Source organism: Artibeus jamaicensis, unplaced genomic scaffold (assembly GCF_021234435.1).
Source record: "Artibeus jamaicensis isolate MK-2021 breed Jamaican fruit bat unplaced genomic scaffold, CSHL_Jam_final scaffold_916, whole genome shotgun sequence".
Lineage (NCBI taxonomy): Eukaryota > Metazoa > Chordata > Mammalia > Chiroptera > Phyllostomidae > Artibeus > Artibeus jamaicensis.
This window is the reverse complement of record NW_026522059.1, coordinates 10,294,172-10,313,865: the sequence shown is the minus strand read 5'-3', so window position 1 is coordinate 10,313,865 and position 19,694 is coordinate 10,294,172. Positions and strand designations below refer to the sequence as shown.

At 52.3% G+C, this 19,694-nt stretch overlaps 1 protein-coding gene across 13 annotated transcripts in view; it reads right to left on the bottom strand.

Annotated features, from left to right (window-relative positions):
• Positions 1–19,694, bottom strand: part of MTSS1 (MTSS I-BAR domain containing 1) — a 137,800-nt gene that overhangs the window by 47,367 nt on the left and 70,739 nt on the right. Inside the window, exon 1 of one of the 13 annotated variants that reach the window (XM_053661043.1) lies at positions 1,678–3,477. The exons of the other annotated variants lie outside the window; for them this stretch is intronic. The gene's annotated coding sequence lies outside the window, so the exon portion shown is untranslated. Of the gene's footprint in view, positions 1–1,677; positions 3,478–19,694 lie in introns of those variants that run through there. 13 annotated transcript variants of the gene reach the window in all.

The following is a 19,694-nucleotide window of genomic DNA, read 5'->3' as shown; positions in this document are numbered from 1 at the left end:
GCAGAGAGGGTCAGACCTGCAGTCCGTGCCTCATGCCGTCCCAGGATGCCCTCCCAGGATGCTGGTGGCCAATGACTTTCAGGCAGGCGGGCGTCTCCTCTCTGCCACAGGCAGAGGCTTGCTCCTTGCCGTGTGGGGTGGTGATGTGGGCACCAGGCAGCCCAGAGTCATCAGAAAGCCGGCAGCTGCCTCCACCAGGTGGGGACTCCATGCCTCTGTCTTCCATTTCCAAAGCAAGCATTCACTGAAGGGCCCCCTTCCAGGTCTAGAGCGGACATTTAGGCTCAGAGGCTAGGAATCTTTTGCCTTCGTTTTGCAGGCCAACCAATGATGAAAGACCTAAAACTCAGTTCTTCCATCCCTTACGAGTAAGGGAAGCAGGGCAGCGGGAGGGTCTTTGAAAAGTCACCTGGTACTTCAGAAGGAACCTCACCTACATCAGAGATTTGCGAAAGAATAATTTTTTTTAGGTAGTGAAACTCCAGGTTGATTGGAGATGTTTCCTGAAGAAAAGAGGCCCAGTTCTGGCTGCAGAGGTGGGTGCAGAAGGGGGTGCAGGGGCTCTGCACAGACTGTCCCCACCCCTGAGCACCCCCAGAGCTCACTGGTGGGTACACATCACTCAAGATCAGGGCATACTCTAGTTTAAGGGACCTCAGAGAGCCGAGGAAGTCAGTGGGCAAAGCTCCCCACGACATTTTACACTTGTTTGGGGCAGCCGTCTCGAACTAGGCACAATCTACACTGTGATTCTAATACTTAAAACAGCCTGAGGCGCGCGCGGTCACCTTCCCATCCCTCCCATCACCAAGGGGGAAAACGATGCAGAGAAAATGTAGTCACTGCAGGAGGCGGCCTGGCACTGTAGCCTCATCCCCCAACTCTTTTTGGAAGGGGGATTCTTTATGTGGGCTGTGCGTGTTTTCTGTCTTGTGTAAAGTATAATGTGAAAGTATTCCTTCCAGAGTACTACCTAAATACCTCTTACAGCAATACTGCCAAGTGCCTGTGAACAGAGAGGGCGAGTAACCTGCCACACGTCACACAGCTACCACGCAAGGGAGCTGGGCTTCAGACGGGCTGTGTGCTTCCAATGCCCACGCACCTTCCAGCAGGCCTTGCGGCTTCTCCGACCTAAATGTGCAGGCTGCTGCCCGGTCTCAGGGGACGCTGAGGCCTGGCCACCATCCTCTGTGGACTGATTTTCACAAGCAAATGGACTTCCCTCCCACAGCACACCCTCTGTTTTGCAACAGTGCTGGCCTTCACTCATGCAAAGAGGGTGCCGCCGTTGCATCACCCGCACTATCACCGGAGGGATTTCCAAAGGTGACACTGACAGGGCGGATTTTTGTCTCCGATCCACCGCTGATGACACTAATGCTTGGACAGCCATCGCAGCAGACCTGGTGGCCCTGCTGCTAAAACCAGGCTTGCATTTTAGGAACTGTGACTGGGCCGGAGGATGGCAAAGCAAGGCTGGAGCCCGAGGCCCTCCCCTTTCTTCCCTTTCCTTCCAATGAGCCGCCGGCCTTGGGGTTTCCTTCACGCGCCTCCCCAAACCGGCTCCGCGTGGGCCCTCTCGTCGGCAGGGCTGCAAACATGGGGTGAGAAGAACGGCCTCCCTGACGGAGGGAAAGAGAGAGAAGACAACAAATGGAAGAGGCACCGACTCACCAGCTGAAACGCGGTCTGAGGAGCAGCGGGAAGGGCACAGAAAGGGCGTGCGGTTTCAGACCACGCACGCGAGGGCTCTGCACACCCCCAAATCATCTGAGGCGACAGGTTTATATGGGGGGGGCGCGGACCGCTGGAAAGCGGAAGGACGCAGTGCTTTGCTCCAAGTGATCTACACAGATGTTTGCTCAGTTTCTCTCACATGTTCTTGTACACTGTCGGTGGGAGGGAACTGGCACTCACGGAGGAGGAGTTCGCCTGAATCTCACAGAGTCGACGGGTATTAAGGTCAACAGACAAAACAGCAGAGCTGCGAACGCTCTTTCAAACCGGTACCCGAGAGTCTCTGTGAGAAACAAAACCGACACCAACTGCCGACACTCACGCTCCAGGTGACAGGCGTCCTGGCAGCTCCCCAATGCTCTGTCCTCCCTTCCACTGGTCTCGTGGCTTCTGCACACGCTGTTCCCTCCTCGGGACACTGCCCTTCCTGCTGGCTTCTATGCACCCTCGTAACCCCGCTGGGGTGCCACCCAGGCTGAGCAGCACTCCCAGAGCTCAGCCTCCAAGGGGCCTCCTCCCCGCTGAGCCAGGCCCCCCGGCCCCCATGCTCTCCAGACGGTCACACTGTCCTGCCATGTTTGTCTCCTCCACGCAGGCGGGGCTCCTGTCTGCTGCCGCTCAGTGCCTGGCATGGGCGTCAGTCAGGAAAATTTGCTGAATGATGGAAAACTGGAAGAAATATATGGAAGGGTGGTGTGAGGGGAGTGTCATTAACGACAATGGGAATGCAAACAGTCACACAAAACAGACAATCTGTCTTTGCAGGCGTGAATAAAAACAGCTTCTGAAATCTCTAGCTGGCTAGATACACAAGGATCGCAGAAGTCAAGACTCGTGAATCTGGTCACGTGGCCCAGCTTCCATGCGAAGCAGGAAACACGCGTCGGCCTTGCACTGAGTCAAACACATCGCTGACGCTCCCTGTCCTGGCAGACGTCTCTCCCTCCAGAGACACCGGCTGCCTGCCTGTCTTCCACTGGAGAAGAACAGCACACCAACTGCAGCAGAGAGGTTTTCTTCCCACTGCCCCAACTCTCTCCCACGCGTCATCCCCAACAGAGAGATGCAAAAGAACTGGGGGGCTGGGGGTCCTGCCCAAAGCTGAGCACTTTTGTCCTTGGGGAAATGGAGTGTGGCCGCCTCCTGAAAGGACAGCATCCGCCCCTCCCCTTCTCGACAGGCGGTCGTAGAGGGCGTGGGACTAACTCTCAGTCCCGGGGTGTCTAGCAAGGCCTTGGCACACAGGGGACTCTCAGAATATTTCATCCTTGGGCTTTTACCAACAGAACCCAGTGTCAGCCTCATGCCCTCACTTTCCAGGCCTCAGCTCCTTCCCCCTGAGAGTTCCATCAGATGGAACAAGATGATGTACTTTTTAGAAGTCACAGTCAAAGCCATTTCTACTGCTAGAGTCATAAAGCGAGGGTCTGACCCTGGTGGGAGGGCAGTCACACCAGAGGCAACAGCAGCTACCTGGGCCTACAGCAACCACACGGTGGAGAAGGGAAGAAGCGTGAGAATTTTCAAATACTGCTCTTCCTCCTGCATGGCAAATCAGGTGCGTGGCAGAGCCACGGAAGGGCGCTCCCTCACCCAGCTGCGACGGCACAAAGGCAACTCCAACTTGAACACCCGGACAGGGAATTCGGTTCCTCCTACTGAGCACAACTGTGTAGCTGGAAGCCATCCTCACCCACATTCCAGCCCCTTCCCAGCATCCCTCTGGAGAATCAAGACAAGGGAAGGCCAAAAAAAAAAAGAGTATAGCGCCTCCTGATCACCTGGAATCCCTTTACCCATAAAAGAAACTTCTAACCAACTGTCTTCCTTCCTACACGGCCCTCTCTTCCCATTCCCCACCCACAAGGGAGAAAACAATGAGGCCACTGTGATCACCGTGACTCTGACCTTTAAATGTTTAACCAGGGACCTATTTCTTAAGAGCCAGATAAATAGGCAGGTGATTGGCTTTCAACATGAATCACAATATCCCCACAGAGAAATAATTCAATTAAATATTTAATGGCCTGTAGTTAGTTTGAGGCCCTGTTTAGGAGCGAGCCTTGTTAGCACAGCAGGCTGAGGTCTCCAGAGTGAAGAAGGGATCAGCGGCCCTGCCCCCACCCCCGTCCCCCCAGGAGGAAAAGGAGTTCAGGGGTGCTAGACCTGGAGCTGGAGAACCAAGCGCTGAGGCAGGAAGACGCTCATGACAGCGCTGGGGCTTTGTCTTCCCTATCACAATGGGGACACAGGCTGTGTCCTCTTACAGACCAGTCCTTGTCACATCTCCCAGAGAAATCCTCATTAACCCTTGGGGAGTCACAAAGGTCCGCAAGGGGGTTCTTGGCACTGAAGGGTAGGTTTCAGGGGTGGGTTAGGTTTTGTTCCTGTGGCTTTTAGTTGAGAAGCCCCTCCCAGGTTCCCAGAGAAGAAGGGGAGGAGGCCTAAGGCAAGGTCGGAGCCCCGACAGGCCCATCCCTGCAGGAGATTGGGAGCTGGTCAGTCGACCTGCCATTGTCAGTCCGTTCGGAAGCTGCAGTCCAGGCTTCCGAGGCAGCACCCAGTGGTATCTAATCCTGAGAACTGTTCCAGCTGGGGGGTTCCAACACGCTGCCGAGTGCGGTCACCCCACAGAGAACGGTCCGCCGCACCCCCCCCCATGCTGCCCTCTGAACGCACACGGACGCTGCCCTTCCTCACGAAGACACAGGGGACTGGCGCGCTCGACTTCCTGTTCGTGTGTGTGCATCTAACTTGTCCTGTTTCCCCAGACAGTTTCCGCTAAGATACGGACCCATCCCCACTGTGACCGCTGCAACATGTGACTAGGCTCAGTTCTGTGAACACCACATTTTCTTTATACAAAACATAAATAAATCTGGCACCCCAAAGAGGTGGGTGTCCCGACCCTCTCCCAAAACAACTCATCTGCACGGTGAACTTCTGCTGAATTAAGAAACTGGCCCCAAAGAGTGAAACTTATAAAATTAACCAACCCATTGAAGCATCTGATTTAAAACCAAACAAAAACTCAGAGCAGCTAAAACTCAGGAAGTGCCTTCTGAAATCAAATCACCAAGTCGCCCTTCCCTGGGAAGGCAGGAAGACCGCTTCCTCTCTCCTCCGGGTGAACTGGTCAGGGCTGCTTAAACCAGCTAAAAATGAAGTGGGACCCCCACTGGGACACGCCAGTCAGCACTCAAGCCCCCACTCAAGACCTGTCACTGTGCAAAGACGTGTACAGGACAGAAGAACACGTCAGGCCCTGCCCTCAAGGCTGGGATCCCCGAGTGGAAGAGCAGGGCCCGTGCGCATGGTATTTATTCGCCAGGTGCACACAAGGTCCAACCCACACTGCGTGCAGGTGGCAGGAGAGAGAGCACCATCTTTTCAAGCAAGGCGGGGCCATTACTGGAAGATTCTCCGCCCAGGTTGTAAAAGAAGGGACGGAGAGGGCATGGGCCACAGTGTAGAGAGAAAGTGACCCAAAGCAGCCCAGACTCAGGTGGCAATGTGACAAAGAAAGGGAAGAAGAAGGAATGGGTGCAGGAGAGCAGCAGGGAGCCGTGTCTCTTCAGCTTGAGAGCCCGAGAGGGATGAATGAGGCAGGACTGGGAACCAAAGGTCAGCCTGACATTGAACGAGGCAGGACTGGGAACCAAAGGTCAGCCTGACACTGAACGAGGCAGGACTAGGAACCACAGGTTAGTCTGGCGTTTGGTGCAGGTGACCTCGACCGGGGCACCATGAACAAGCATGGAAATCCAGAGGAGGCAGCTTGGCTTGGAGAGTCTCAGGTGGCATTGGCAGGAACAATATCCCTGAGTTGCAGAGGGACGTGGATGGTGCTGAAATAAATGTGTGTTCAGGTGAAGGCAGCCCAACGAGCAGACGGCTGGAGGACAAGGCTGGAAGCCGAGCCAAAGAGGTGGGTTTGCCCACAGCAGGGAGCAGGCATGGGCACGGGAATGAAGGCACCCCCCAAAGCCCTCCCCGACCCTCCACGTTACAAATGGCAGACGTCTGGCAAGTGCCTGGGAATGTCCTGACGCTCACTCAGTGCGCTCTACTTGTTTCATAGACAGATGCCGTGAGCCACGTGCCCATACTTCCCCCCTACGGGCCTCAGCAGCATGTGGCCCCCGATCTGTCAGGACCCTGATGTGTGGAGCTCAGACCCAAATATGCAAACCATGCCTTACTGGGGAAATGGTTTTCTGGACAGGGCTTCAGGCCTGGGGGCCAGGAGCACTAGCGGATGAGAAGGCGCCGTGCGTGAACGGCCTCGTCCTTGGGGGGCAGAATGAGGCTCCCGTGCTGGCTCTGCCTCCTGCTGGTGCCTGACCCTGGAAAGGGTTTTTCTGAGCCTCGGTGTGCTCACCTGTAGAAGGGGCCTCTCTTCCCACCTCAGAAGATTCTAGTTAAAAAACGTGATGAGAGGGATCACAGGACAACTCGCTACAGAATGCAAAGCCCTCCATGAGAACCAAGGCTTCTGGGCAAGTAGCAGACTCCTTCCAGTCCCTGCGCTGAACCTATCACAACAACTCTGAGTCCTTCTTACCGGCAGGAGCCCCGTTCGTCCATCCGGAGAAACGAGTGTATGGCTGAGGGCTGAAGGGTAACAGAAGCTGAGACAGGCACAGGCTTCCACGGCGGGGCTCGGCTGGCACAGACCATCTGCCGGCGAGGCACCTCTCCCTGAGGCAGCCCAGTGTTGGTGTGGGAGAGCAGCCCTCTCCCCCGCACACCCCCTCCCCATATATATAAAAACAGCATCTTTGAGTTCCTGGTGAAAGGGTTTCAGTGCTCCAGCTGCAGACTCGGCTACACAGCCTCTTTAAACATATCTCATTCCTTTTATTTCCTGATGAACAGGCTCCAGACGCTGCGGATGGGGGAGGCTACACATCCTCTTCGTGAGCAAACCCTCACACACAGCAGCGCGTCCCTCCAAGAAATCCAGATGGCAGACGGCAGGACTGTATCCGTGCCCCATCCTCACTGCCTCCCTGCGCCTCCCAGTTGGCTCACGGGGTCAACTCTGCACAGTGTGTGACTGCAGCTTAAGCATAAATGCACCTACTATGTGCAGAGCCTGATAATGACAGCAAGGGAAAGGCTGAAAGTGTGTGACACCAGGGCCAGGTCTGTGAAGCCCAGCACCATGCTGACGAGCAGGAGCAGGACAACGACCAGAGAGACCAGACAAAAGCAAGACCAGTCCTGGTCACGGGAGGTGGTTAGAAATGACCAGAGCTCAGCGAGGACAGGTCAGAGGGCCCCGGCAAGTTCTGTTGGGGGTACCGGGTTGCAAGTGTCTTCCCCTGGGCGTGACCCCAGCCTCTTCTCCAGGAGGCAGGAGAGAAAGCAAGCAAGGGCCGCACTGCCATGGTGATCGTCACAGGGATGGATGGACGCTGCCCTGGCGCTAAGAAAGGTCTCTAGAGGCATCTCCCGGCCACTGCGGCTGATGAGCCAGCAGTTTGCTCCCCGCCCTGCCCGGCCTGCACCCACGGGCTGGAAGGGAGCCTGTCAGAGGATATTGCTTCATCCGGAGTCCTCTGCACACTCCCAGTCACCAGGAAGCAGCTGCAGGGTCTGGGCCAACACTTGCACGGGGAGAAACTCCCGGAGTCTCGAAAGGCTGCCACCTGTTCTCCAAAGAGAAAGTGAGGCTGTGCTTATCCTCTCCCAGGCTGTGCTGGCACCTCTGACCTTGGTGTCTTCGCAGCGCCCTTGCGCTGTTCGAAGACCTGGAGCCATCCCACCTGTCTGAAACTGGATCAATCAAGTTATTTAGTTGGCACTCGAAGGCTGAGGGCTGGCTATCAGGGAGAAATCAGAGCTTCATCACTGTATCGGTAACACCTACTGAGCGCCACTGCGTGCATTAGATACTTGAACCTTCCCTTCTGCACGACCCCCCAAGACAGGTACCTCGACTTTATGAAGGAGGAAACTGAGGCTCACAGAGGTTACGTCATTTACCCACAGTGACAAAAGGAGAAGGTATTGGGGGCAGGAGTCAAAGCAGGACGCTCAACCCCCATTCTCAACTCCTCCTCCACAACACAGAGCCACAGCCAAGAGGGAGAGGGGACATGGGACAAGGACAACAGCGGAAGACATCAGGAAACATCCATGAAGAGCGAAGGCTGGGATCAGAGCCTGAGCAGCACCACGGGCCCCCCAGGCACCTGCGAGTGGGGTGTGATGCAAGGAGAGGCAGGCCAGGGCCAGGTGGGAGGGCGAACGGCCCCAGGTACCGGACCGCGGTGCCCAAACTGCCACAGGCAATAAACAGGGGCCCAGGGAAGACGAGCAGGGACGCAGTGCGAACTACACTTGGAAAGGGAACTGTGGCACTGCTGTTTCCTACGGACAGACCCTTCCCACGGCTAGAACACGCGTGACGATGGGAAGTACAGAACGGCACACTCGACGGAGCAGAAGTCAAGGCGTGGCAGGCGGACAGGACGTGCTTCCGTCACGATCTGCAGCTCTGAACCTCAAGGCGTCAGCCTAGCTGCTCCTGGTCTTCTCCCTCTCAGATCCTGTTCCCCAGGACACGGTGCCAATTATCTCTTCCAATTAAACCACTGCCGAGAGACATGAAGCCCAATGGCACAAACCAGCAGCAGGAAGCCCACCCACCCCCGGGCTGGCATTTGTGACCCTGATTAGCCGGAAGGCTCTGTCTCCCGCTCCCCACGGGGAACCCGCCTAAAGAACCGGAAGCTGCTGGCAAGCCCAGCAGGAGCCTCCACCTCCTTCCCCACAGGCTGGTCGGGGAAAGGGCAGGAAGAGACAGGTGGCAGAGCCCAGAAAGCCAAGGTCGCCCCCCTTCAAGTTCACTGTCCTGTGAGACAAGGTGTGTGGGACGCCGAAGTCAATGGCACCGACCCCGAAGGAGGTCCTTTCCCGCTGGTGAGAGTGCTATACAGAAAATCCAAGCCATGGGCATTTTATCAGCTAAGGGCTTCCACTGACTGAATGTCTATGATGGGCAAGAAACTGAGAAGCGCTTTACATAATTTCATTTCATTCTCTGAGTCAAGTCTTGTTACCCACCTACTCCCACTGGGAGGATGAGAGATTTGCCACAGGTGGTAAATCTAGGGTCACCCCCAATGGTGTCTAGCTCCAAAGTCCGTACCATAAGTGTCATTACACCATGGCACACTTGGACGGTAACATGCGTAGGTCTCATGTAACCCTAGGCTGTCAAAATGAAACTTTTACTCCCTAAGACCCTTGGGGCCAGGCGGGCAGTGAGCTGGTAACGAGAGCTCACTTCCCGGGCATTCACAGGCCAGGCCCAGGGCTGCGCTCTGGACGCACATTAAGTCATTCGAATTCTCCCGGTAACCCTGTCGTCACCCCCATTTTACAGTCAAGGAAACAGACTCAGGGAGATAGATCTGGGTATGTAGCTCTAAGGGAACTGACTCTGACCTCAAGATCTGGCTGCGTTTTGTGTAAGCCCCTCCTTAAAACAGACCCCAAGGGAAGCCCACGCATTGCCGGCGGCTCAGACAGCCAAAGGCCTCCGCCGTGTGGCTTCCTGCCCTGGTGGAGACTAAGCAGGCCCTGGCTCCTCCCCGGCACAGAGAGACACAGCCCTCACCTTGCCCGCGTCATGACAGGGTCCTTGCTCTCAGATGCCACGTGGCAAGGCCTCCCCCACACCCTGGAAAAATGAGGTGTCTCCCAGAGCAAATTATCCATGAAACTAAAACGCCCCCTTCTGAGCAGTCCCATCTTTCATCGTTGTCATTTTTACCTGTGATTATTTAAAACACATTACACACACCGGGCCTTCTGAAACACGGCCTCCTGCCCTGTGGGCATGAACTCGCCCTTGGAAGAACCGACTGGTGAGGAGGACAGGTATGGGAAGGCCACGCTCGCTGCTCCGGCACCTGCTCACGGAGTCGTGTCTGAGGCTTGCCCGAATACCTCATCTACGCCAAGAAATACGATCCCTCCTTTAACTGCTTAGAACTGGGAGATCGAACACCTTTAATAAATATCTGGGGGTGATGGCCAGGAAGAGACCACCTGCAAAGGTGAGCTGTTCACCCGTGGGGCCCAAAGAGGCCGCGGACCCCAAAGCCCCATTGGAACCGCATCCGAAGCTGTTGGCAAGTCAGCCACCAACAAAGTCCTCAACAACAGACATGTGGCACCGACGGCTGCCTCGCCACAGGCATACAGGTGACATGGGACTGGAGCAGGAACAGAGGGAAAGAATTAACAGAGTCTAAGAGGAGGAGAAAGGTCTGGGAGAAAAAGGAGACGAGAGAGGCCACTGTTATTCTACATTATTTTGATTTACGAAGACTACACACGTACGATCTCGATTCTCTCAGCAACTCTGCGGGAGGCAGCAGCAAACACGAAGTGCTGTCCCTGGTTCACAAACCCTGGAAGTGAGAGTCAAAGAAAGGAAGCCATGTCCCAGGTGGGGTGGATGCCTGCTACGCAGTGGGGCCTGCCGAGCGGCAGCAAGAGCTGGGGGCGCCCTCCGGACCTCCTGCACGTCGGTAGGACCCTGGGTGAGTCACGGGCAGCTTAAAGTTCAAGTTTGACAAGGACCGGTGTGCTCACGGATGTGGGGGTCAGAAAAATCTAGTTCTTACTCTGTATGTGGCCTGAAGGAAGCAGTGAAGCCCAAGAGGTCTGAATACTCTCATCTGTAAATTGGCACTTAGTGACACTTTAGGAAGCAAAATGTTGCACGTGGAGCATTTATCAAAAAACCTGGTGAAGGTGGGGAGGGAGTGGGGGAGGAGGGAGGGAGGATGGAGGGAGAGAGGAAGAAAGAGAAAGGAGAGAGAGAGAAAGGAAGAAAGAAAGGAAAAAAAGAAAAGAAAGAATTACCAGTTGACTCTGCTGTCGTCAACATTTAAAGCTAGAATGCAAGTCTCGGGCCCTGCCTCATTCCTGTCACCATTCTGGGGACCAATGGCCCCAGCACTCCAGGACCTGCTGGGTGTGTTGCAATGCTCGCCACCCCCCAGTGTGTTCTCAGATACGCGACTTAACAGCACATCATCACCAAGATAAAGCCACCAACCACACTCAGAGCCAAGACTCACATAATGACTAACGGAAAGGAAAATAATGACTAACGGAAGCACTTAAACATTTCACCAGCCAGCACCCCGGGGCTTCGCCCTTGAGCCTAAGGCACCTCATGCACTCGAGGTGCTGAAGTCAAAGACAAGGAAGCAGAAGGTCCCTGAGAACAGCACAGACCAAAAGTCACGACCTTGACCCAAGAATCTCCCCAGCAATACAAAATGTACTATCGTCCTCAGGGAGCAAACAGAGCTCACTGATTTCACAACAGGTGGGACCTGTCGGACATGTGTGACGTCAAGGCAGGGTCTCCACACCAGGGACCCAACACCTCTGCGAAGGTTGGATCGTGTCCCGGCCAGCCTGCCACTGGCCTTCCGCAGCTGTGCCTTCCCTCTGTGCCTCACCACGCACCTGGCCTCCAGGCCCGCTCAGCGGATTCCTGCCCCTCACACTCACCCCCAGGTCTACGACTGTCCTAAGATGCTCTGGCCCCGCCCTGTCCACTCTGTTCCCAAAGCCTCCATGCAGGTTCTTATCGTGAAAGCCCTCAGCTCTGCCAGCTTCCATCTGTCCACGTCTCACCCCACTGGGATCACTGCCTCAGTCAACCGCCGACAGCAGGTCCGACCCCACGGTGACCCTACAGTATAGCTTAGAGAATAAAACCCCGGCCCTCCAAAAGTGGCCGGCAGCAAAGCGGAGGCTCCCATCACTGCCCCCTCCGGTCTTCTGTGCAGCCACTGGGGCAGCAGGGATCTGGCGCTGGCTGGCGATGCAGCTCTCTGGTCTGGTTTCAATAGAAAGCAAACGGAAAAGGAGAGGTAAGTGGCAGAACTCTCCGTGCCGCTGTTTATCGGCACACGTGTAACCGCAAATAAGATGCATCCTGCTACCAACTGGAAACTTCTCCAGCTAAATAGCTGTGTTAGGAGCCAATGCTTTAACGAAGCGATTGTTGGTCAACGCCTTTTGACACCTCGTAGGTAAGAACAGTATCTAGAAATGGGTTTGTAAGTAATTGAAGAAAAGCAGTTTCGGGGACTACTTCAGAATCAAATGCTTTTTCTGATTATAAACAGAACTTTCACTCATTCTGGTCCTAGCACTTGGCTCCAATGCGTATTTCTAAAAGGAAAATTTAGGTCCACTCTCGGTGGGCAAAAATTAACACAATATAAGCTTTAAAAATAATGTTTGCTGATTCTAATCCGACGTTGTGTGACATTCAGCTGGTGTTCTAAAAGAGACTTCCCCAAAAGCTCTGAGTGGCCAGACTGATGGAGCAAGTGGAATGAGCTTCCAAAATTAATTAATACAATTACTTCTCTCACATGTTAGGCTGTGCTCCAGATCCCAAGTTTTATATAAAAGTATAAATCAGTCAAAATGACAAAACAGCAGTGACCTTCTCAAGGGAGCTTCCCTTGAAACCAGTAAGAAGGATGACATAAAAGTCCTTTCGTATCCATAGTTTCCATTACCCGTAGTCAACTGCCATCCAAAAACATTACATGGTAAACTTCAGAAACAAACAATTGGTCAGTTTTAAATCATATGCCGTTTCTGAACACTGTGATGAAATCTTGGGCTGCCCAGCTCCATCCTGCCTGGGACGTGAACTACCCCTTTTGATAGGGGAACTCGAGCTTTGCAGATTTTAGCTGTAGTTCTAGTAAACAGGCTTGAGTCACCAGTGCATGACCCCCCAGTCACAGACAGAGGTTATTGCAAGAACTGGAACCCATGGCCCATATGAGTCCAGGAGGTCAACGTGCAATTCAACCAATGTGCCACCGGCGGTCTGCAAGCAGATGTCCATGATGCGGATGAAGAAATGCGAGGAAAATTGCCAACAGACTGCAACTCTTGTCTGATCAACCTTTTTTCCAAACCTCTTACCTACTCTTTTCTCCTCCTCATAAAAAGGTTGGACTGAGATGAGATGTTAAGACAGATTTTAGGGTATATAACGCACGATCTTCTCAGATAACTGGCAACTGAATAACGTGCCCATAAAGATGCAACCCTTGTCTCTACCTACTGGTTCTGGCAGTGACGGGCAGCACAAACGCCGACTTTCCCGATTTCACTTTGTCCAGCGCATCCACTCTGTGCACGCTCCTCACCCACTAGTCACGTAGTAGCCGTCTCAGTCATTGTATGGAGTGTTGCGATCACACGCTTGTGTCTGATCAACCTTACGGGAGCCTAACGCTACGTCACAAAGCTCACATCGTTCACCTCGCTTTCCCCGTCACACAGGCACTGCGTCATCTCTGGTCATCACAAGAAGGTTGAGGACAGTGCAATGAGACACTTTTATTACAGTATATTGCTCTAATTATTCTATTGTTAGTTATTGTTGTTCATACCTCCCTGTATAAATTAAGCTGTATCTATAAGGTATGCACAAATAGAAAAAAACAGTATACATAGAGGTCAGTACTATCCACCAGATCAGGCATCCACGGGGGGAGTCTTGAAACAATACCCCCAAGGAGAAGGGGGGACTACGGTATAAACCCTACTTCAAATGAGATATAAAAAGTCCCAATTCCCCATGCCCCCCTTTGCTTTGCACTTTCCTTCATCATCCTCTCAAAGGACATCCGTTATTCAGAAACACAAAGAGGTGGCGATCTGTCACTAAGAACACACCCCTTACACCGCAGTGGTTAATGACACTTGGAAGATGCCAGTCACCAGCTGAACGGGATCAGCTGACGAGAGCAGCAAACCTTTCCATTTCCTGGATCCAAACCCCTTTTCTCGCTGTTGCTAAACAACCAGCAGACCTACTGTCCGTGTGCTTGGTATTCGAATCCTGGTCCCCGGACCCCCAGGAGCAGCATCGGCCTCTCCGGGCACCACCCCACACAAGACTCGCGGAATCGGAATCTGCATTTCACAAAGTCCCAGGTGGTCCCAGTGCGCACGTCTGAGAAGCCCAAGGGATGACTAAAAGACTGCAGGTGATTTTACAAGCCCTTAGTGAATTTTTTAACGTAATAACAATGTGACCTCCTCTGACTCCTTCCTCATCTCCTGGAAGGCATCACTGTGCCTTATCCTGGGGTTTCCTGAGAAAGCACCCGAGTGCGTCCCAGGAAGCCAGCAGCAGAAGAGGTGCTTCCCCCGCCTCTCTCACTTATTTACCCTACAAATGTCACTTCCCTCCTCTTTGTTTCTGCCCGTACTTCCTACAAGCAAACCTCCCTTGGGGGTTAAAAAAGATACAAGACGACTAAGAAAGAGCATTTGAGAGAAAAGGAACAGACACCTGCAGAGAACAGTCACAAAGGACAGGGCCACTCTTAGTGCCCTCGGAAAAGACTATGAGGTGAGGGCACGCACACAGAGTCCGTCGGTGTGGTCTCCCTTTCAGAGAGCGGGTGGGCTACACTCAGGCTGTGGCCCTTGACCTTTAAGATAATTTGGGACTTCTCTGCTCCAAAGCCCAGCTGTAAGTTGATATGTAAATAGGAATTAGTAATGCTTGGTGTTCCCAGCCAAATGCCTGAACACCTCAGTTCCCATAAAATCCCCCATGCTCTGCCCCTACCCCTCATCCAGAGCACTGAATATCCTTACTGCAACCAGCTCTCTGTGCTAAGTAGCAGCTTTCAGGTTACCCTTCTCTTGCCATACTTAGCGGCTTCGGGCTAAGGAGATGGTTCATCCCAGAGCTAGTAGAAGGGTGCTCAGCCATTGAGTGCGGGTGCACGGATGGATGCCTGGGGCTGCTGGGGAGGGTCTCAGACGCAACGCCCTATTTCAGGGTGAACTCCACTGATTTTATGGCTCCCTGATTTCTCCTTCATTAGAATGCTATCATGCGTTCCATCTGGTTGCTAAACACAATAATGAGAAAGGTTACATCATCTCAATATTCTCACCCAGGCCAAAAAATTGCCCTGTAACACACACCAAGTACCACCTGCAGGAGTCTCTGAGGAAGGCCAAGGGCACTCTAAGATTAAAGAGGTGACCACAGAGGTGGGGTCTCTGCCGGACTCCTAGGACTATGAGCATGAAGTCCAAAGCAGCCTCAGACCCAGAGCCTGGATTTAATTTCAGCTACTACCAGATCGCTTGCTTTCTTTTCTGTTAAATATGGTGGGAGACTCCCAACACTAGGACAATGTGACAAAGGTTATTATCTCGGGCAGCTTACATTCTAAGAGTTTTCCGTGGGGCAGCCCAGGTGACACAACTGATCTGACAGCTATGACACATTCAGCTTCAGGTGCCCGAGAGCCCTCCCCGCTTATTCAGCTGTGATCACCGAGGCCTCGTGACCCTCACCCACAAAATGCAACCAGCTGTCCACCGGATCTTGCCGACCAAGGGTCTCCAAGGTTTCAGAAAGTGCCAGCCCAAGAAAGGGTGCTGCTTCACCTCCCAGTGCACGGAGCTCTTTGCCCCAACTCGACCTTGCATGGTGACCACAGAGCTTCTTCAGCAGGGACTACGGTCAGCATTTGCTATAGGCAGGTAGCCAATGGCAAATGACTCTACTGACTTCATCATCCTTCAGGCCTTCCTTGCTCCCAGCATTTAAAATTCAAAAGTGTAAGACTCTGAACTAAGACGGGACTCTCCTTCAGCATCCATGGACATAACAAAAGAAGAAATGATGTTTTAAACCTCTGCCGTGTGCCCTGTGTCTTATATGTCTCCCTCCATCAGGCCCTGACCCCAAAAGATCAGAAACCCGTGACCCTGCTAAGGTCAAGGAGTGAGCAGCAGGCTCCAGAACTGCCCCCTGCAAAGCAAGTGCACTTGTTTGTAATTTTCTGAACACCTGTCCCACTCGCTCCGAAGAGTTCAGAGAAGATGGCTAGATTTTTTAACGAATTTATCTATCAATCCAATCGCTCCCAAGGATACAGTCTATGGAAGGGAACCGAGAAATGGCGTGGTAACTAGAGAAGGAATGGAATCAAGGGAGGTTTCAGAGGGTGACATTAAAGAATACGTACACTCACAGCGAGTCCTGAGTGAGGGGTGTGCCCGGTGAGACGCCTGAACAGACTAGGGTGGGGGGTGCAACCCAAGGCACTTTCTCCCACCGGAAGGGAAAGCAGAGCAAGAGGCTTTGATGGGGCCGGTGGAGGAGGACTTGGTACCAGAGGATGAGCACCGACCACCTGCAGAAATGCAGGAGGCTGGGGGTCAGGTCGCTCTCCCACACTTGGCCTTGGGCCAGCTGCTGTGTCATGCTGGGGCCTGCAGGAAACAGGCGGTCGTCGCCATTCACATCCTGGCCGGGCTGGAATTTCTGTGTCACACTTGGGCCTCACAGTCTTCAACCAAAGCAACCTTCTTCTGATGGGTCTTTTCCATGAAGGGGTGACCTGCCCTAGAAGTGAAAGGGCTGGTTTCATGGCTACATTTCAGATGTATGACCTCGCCCGTTGGCTGATTTCATCCGAACGTCTGTGGGACCCAGGTATACGAGTCGCTATGAGAAGATAAAGCCAATCGGTCTGAAGTTGCCCTCAGAGTCCATTCTCACAGGACACTTACACAGTGAGCTCAGTGACGGTGAAACTGGTCTGGGAGTTTACAGGAGGCAGACCGATTCCAGCTGGGAACAGGACGGCACAGCCCAACTGCACTGCACACTGTCAGAATCACCTGAGAATCTTCTCCTCTGGGGTCTCTTCTGTCTCAGCAAATTCTGTGATTCCCCTGTCTTTTTAGGGCAGACATACTGACTTTCTCTGTGGTACTGCCCTTAAAGCCAGAGAATGTAGCCTTTGACAATAAATCTAATCAAGATGTTAATCATAATTCTTTTAACTTATCAGAAAGACCCAAAGATATTTCAAATTTCATGATGATTACAAAACGTTTAGAGCTTGCACACTGCTTCCCAATTTGGGGGGTCTTCCTCTTCGACTAATGGAGAAGATGCAGATAAAAAGGTATCGCACACACGTGTCTGTGATCAAACCCACCACCCTGGACTGGCCCCACCTTAGAATTCAGCCATGCTGCTGAGTGGGGCATCAAAGGAAGCCCAAATCATCCAAAAATAACCTTGGAATGAGGAGAGTCCCATCTGAAACAGGAAAGAGGACCACACTCGGACATTCCACTCCAAAAGTTCCTTCCTGGGCAGAGGTCCAGGCGTGCCCTCCGGGGCACAGTCAGGAGACTGTGGGGTCTGTGCCAGGAGAAGCAGACACCTGCTCCCCTCACGTCCGCAGTGCAGGCCTGTCTCCCTGAGCTCCAGGAGGAGTGACAGGGCCACAGAGCTCATTACCGCCACTCAAGCATGAAGCCGGTATATCCCTGAAAGGCTTCCCTTCTAATAACCTAAGAGTTTAAAACGAACACCCGCCACAGACGTACACATCTCCTCCCACTGTGGTCAGGACCCAGGAGGGTGACAAGGACCCTGAGGCCACAAAACAATGGGTAGCAAAGGACGATGCTTTTGTTAATCACTACTAATTACAGCTATAATGTTACAAGCAAATACATGATAAAATCATTTTGGAAATACAGAAACCGTCCCCATGAAGTAGAAAACTGTCACTAACGGTGGTGGGAGGCCAGCTTGAATTCATCAAAAAGCTAAACCGGCAAGTATGAGCTATGCATTGTCACAACAAAAAGAAAAAGGACTTCCTGTTTCCAAATGCGAGTATACTGTAGGATCGAGCTGGGTTAAGAGGGCGTCGGCGAGTCCTGGGGCACCCGCTTTGTTTAATGAAGGTACCGAATTCTCACAACAGAAGTGCATAAACAGCTCCTCTAAACTGCTGTAAAAGCACAGACCTACCACTACACAGACAATCTTCCTGTGAGCATCAACATCCTTAGATCTCCTTTCTATACAGTGTGAGACTGTTATGGTCTAAATGTTCATAAACTTGGGAACTGGAAAGCTTAACCTACCAAGAGTTTTACTAAACTTCTTGCCCCAATAACTAATAATCATACCAGTAAATCAGATAAGCATTATAAAGACATACCAATATAATGAGCCTAGCACACGCAGATGACATTTAATGAGCATCTACGACATGAAACGGATATTGTTTACCAGCTGGACTCCCCCCGCTGTAGTGCTGGACAGTAGTAGTCATCCTGCTCTACAGATGAGGAAACGGAGTGGTTGCCCTTGGGGCTCACAGCTGATAGCTGGGTCAAGCTGGGGTAAGAACCCCCATCTCTTGACTGCACCCCCAGCCCACACACAGTTCTATCACCCCCACCAAGCAGCAGGAAGTGAGACCAGGAAATGCAGTCAAAATGCAGTCACTCCAGTTCTCTAGAAAGAATATCCTGTCTGACGTGATGGTTGTTTTCTTTAAAAGTCAGAGCTGGAGAGGACTCAATTTATACATACACACCCAAACCAACGGACTTTCACTGAAAGCATTCATTCTTCACTCTTACAATGAAGAGCCAAGGCCTTTTTGGAGTATGGCTCTACTGACTGGAGTTCCCTGGTCTTTCTAGTGGAAACCATGCCCCACAATGTCCAATTTCAGGTTCCTCCAAGGACAGTTTCACTGCTTGTAAAGAGAGGAATCCCCCTAGAGTTTAACCGCCAGCCTTTTTCTTTATTCTGATGCATCTCAACCACACATAAAACAACAGTGATTTTTTTAATGCTTTGTTTTTCAAGTCTTTCTAAAACACCTAATGTACTTTTCAGAAAAACAACTTATCTCTTCATACTCAAATGTCACCTGTTGCAAAAAGTAGTTCTGGAGAAAAAAGGACCTCATCAGTAAGTACAGCACTCATCTGGACAAAGCAGAAGAGGGCGAGGACAGGCTGGAGAAGTCTCCTGCCCCTGACTGGGGGACAGACAGCCACAGTCACTCTGGCCAGCAGGCCCACAGGAGGCTGGTTAAGAGAGTTTCTGTTACATACCCCTGTAAGCGACTTGGGGGGAAAGCACACAGTGTTTCCATCAGAAAGAGGAGCAGCATGGGAGTAGAATGAAAGGTGAGACCCAACACACATGAGTTCAGATACCCATGACCTTGGCAAGTCCCGGATCTCTCTGAACCTCAATTCCTGTAATGAATGGTTAAAACCATGTTCCTTATGTAGCAAAAGTTCACTACGAATATACAGAAAGCACTCAGTCCCGGCATCAGAAGACAACCGCTCAAGGAACCTGAGCTCCTTCCCTGCCTTCTGCACCTTCCTCCCACAGTGCCTGGCAACTCCTGTCCCAGTCAGAAGCCCTGAAGATGGATGGATAGACAGATGGACAGATGAACAACTGATCTGGTGGCAGAACTCAAAACCTACTTCAGTTTAGTACTGCTTGACTCAAATGGACCAAGTAAGTAAATCAAAAAGCTGTATCCTGAATCAGACTTTTCCCTACCCAGGGATGAGTGAATTCTGATTTTACCAACAAGCATGGACAGAACAAGAGTCAGGATAAAAGGAAAAAAGAAGAAGAGAAATAAGGAAATATTGGATCTAAATGTTAAACAGAAGAACCGCCTCCTTGGCGGATCAATCCACCAAGGGGCAGAGGCGCCAATGTAGAATGAGGCTACATTAGCGTGTGTGTGTTTTCTCCCCAAGGGGCAGAGGGATGGGTAGCTAGCTAAATCCAGCAAAACAGGTAGATGATTTACATAGTTTTCAATAAATATCAAGTCTCAAAAAGTTAAATGGTAAATGGTTCCAGAAAGGCAACCACATGGTTTGATTTCAAGTACTTAGCATTTCATAAAACGTACGGTTGCCTGGAAAGATGTCGAAACGCTGCAGTGAAGAAGGTGTGGACACGCGCTTCCAACGGGGGCAGTGACAGGAGGAGTGGGAGGGAAACGAAAGCCCTGAGCTCAGCACGACTTCTGATTTTTTAAATGAATCAA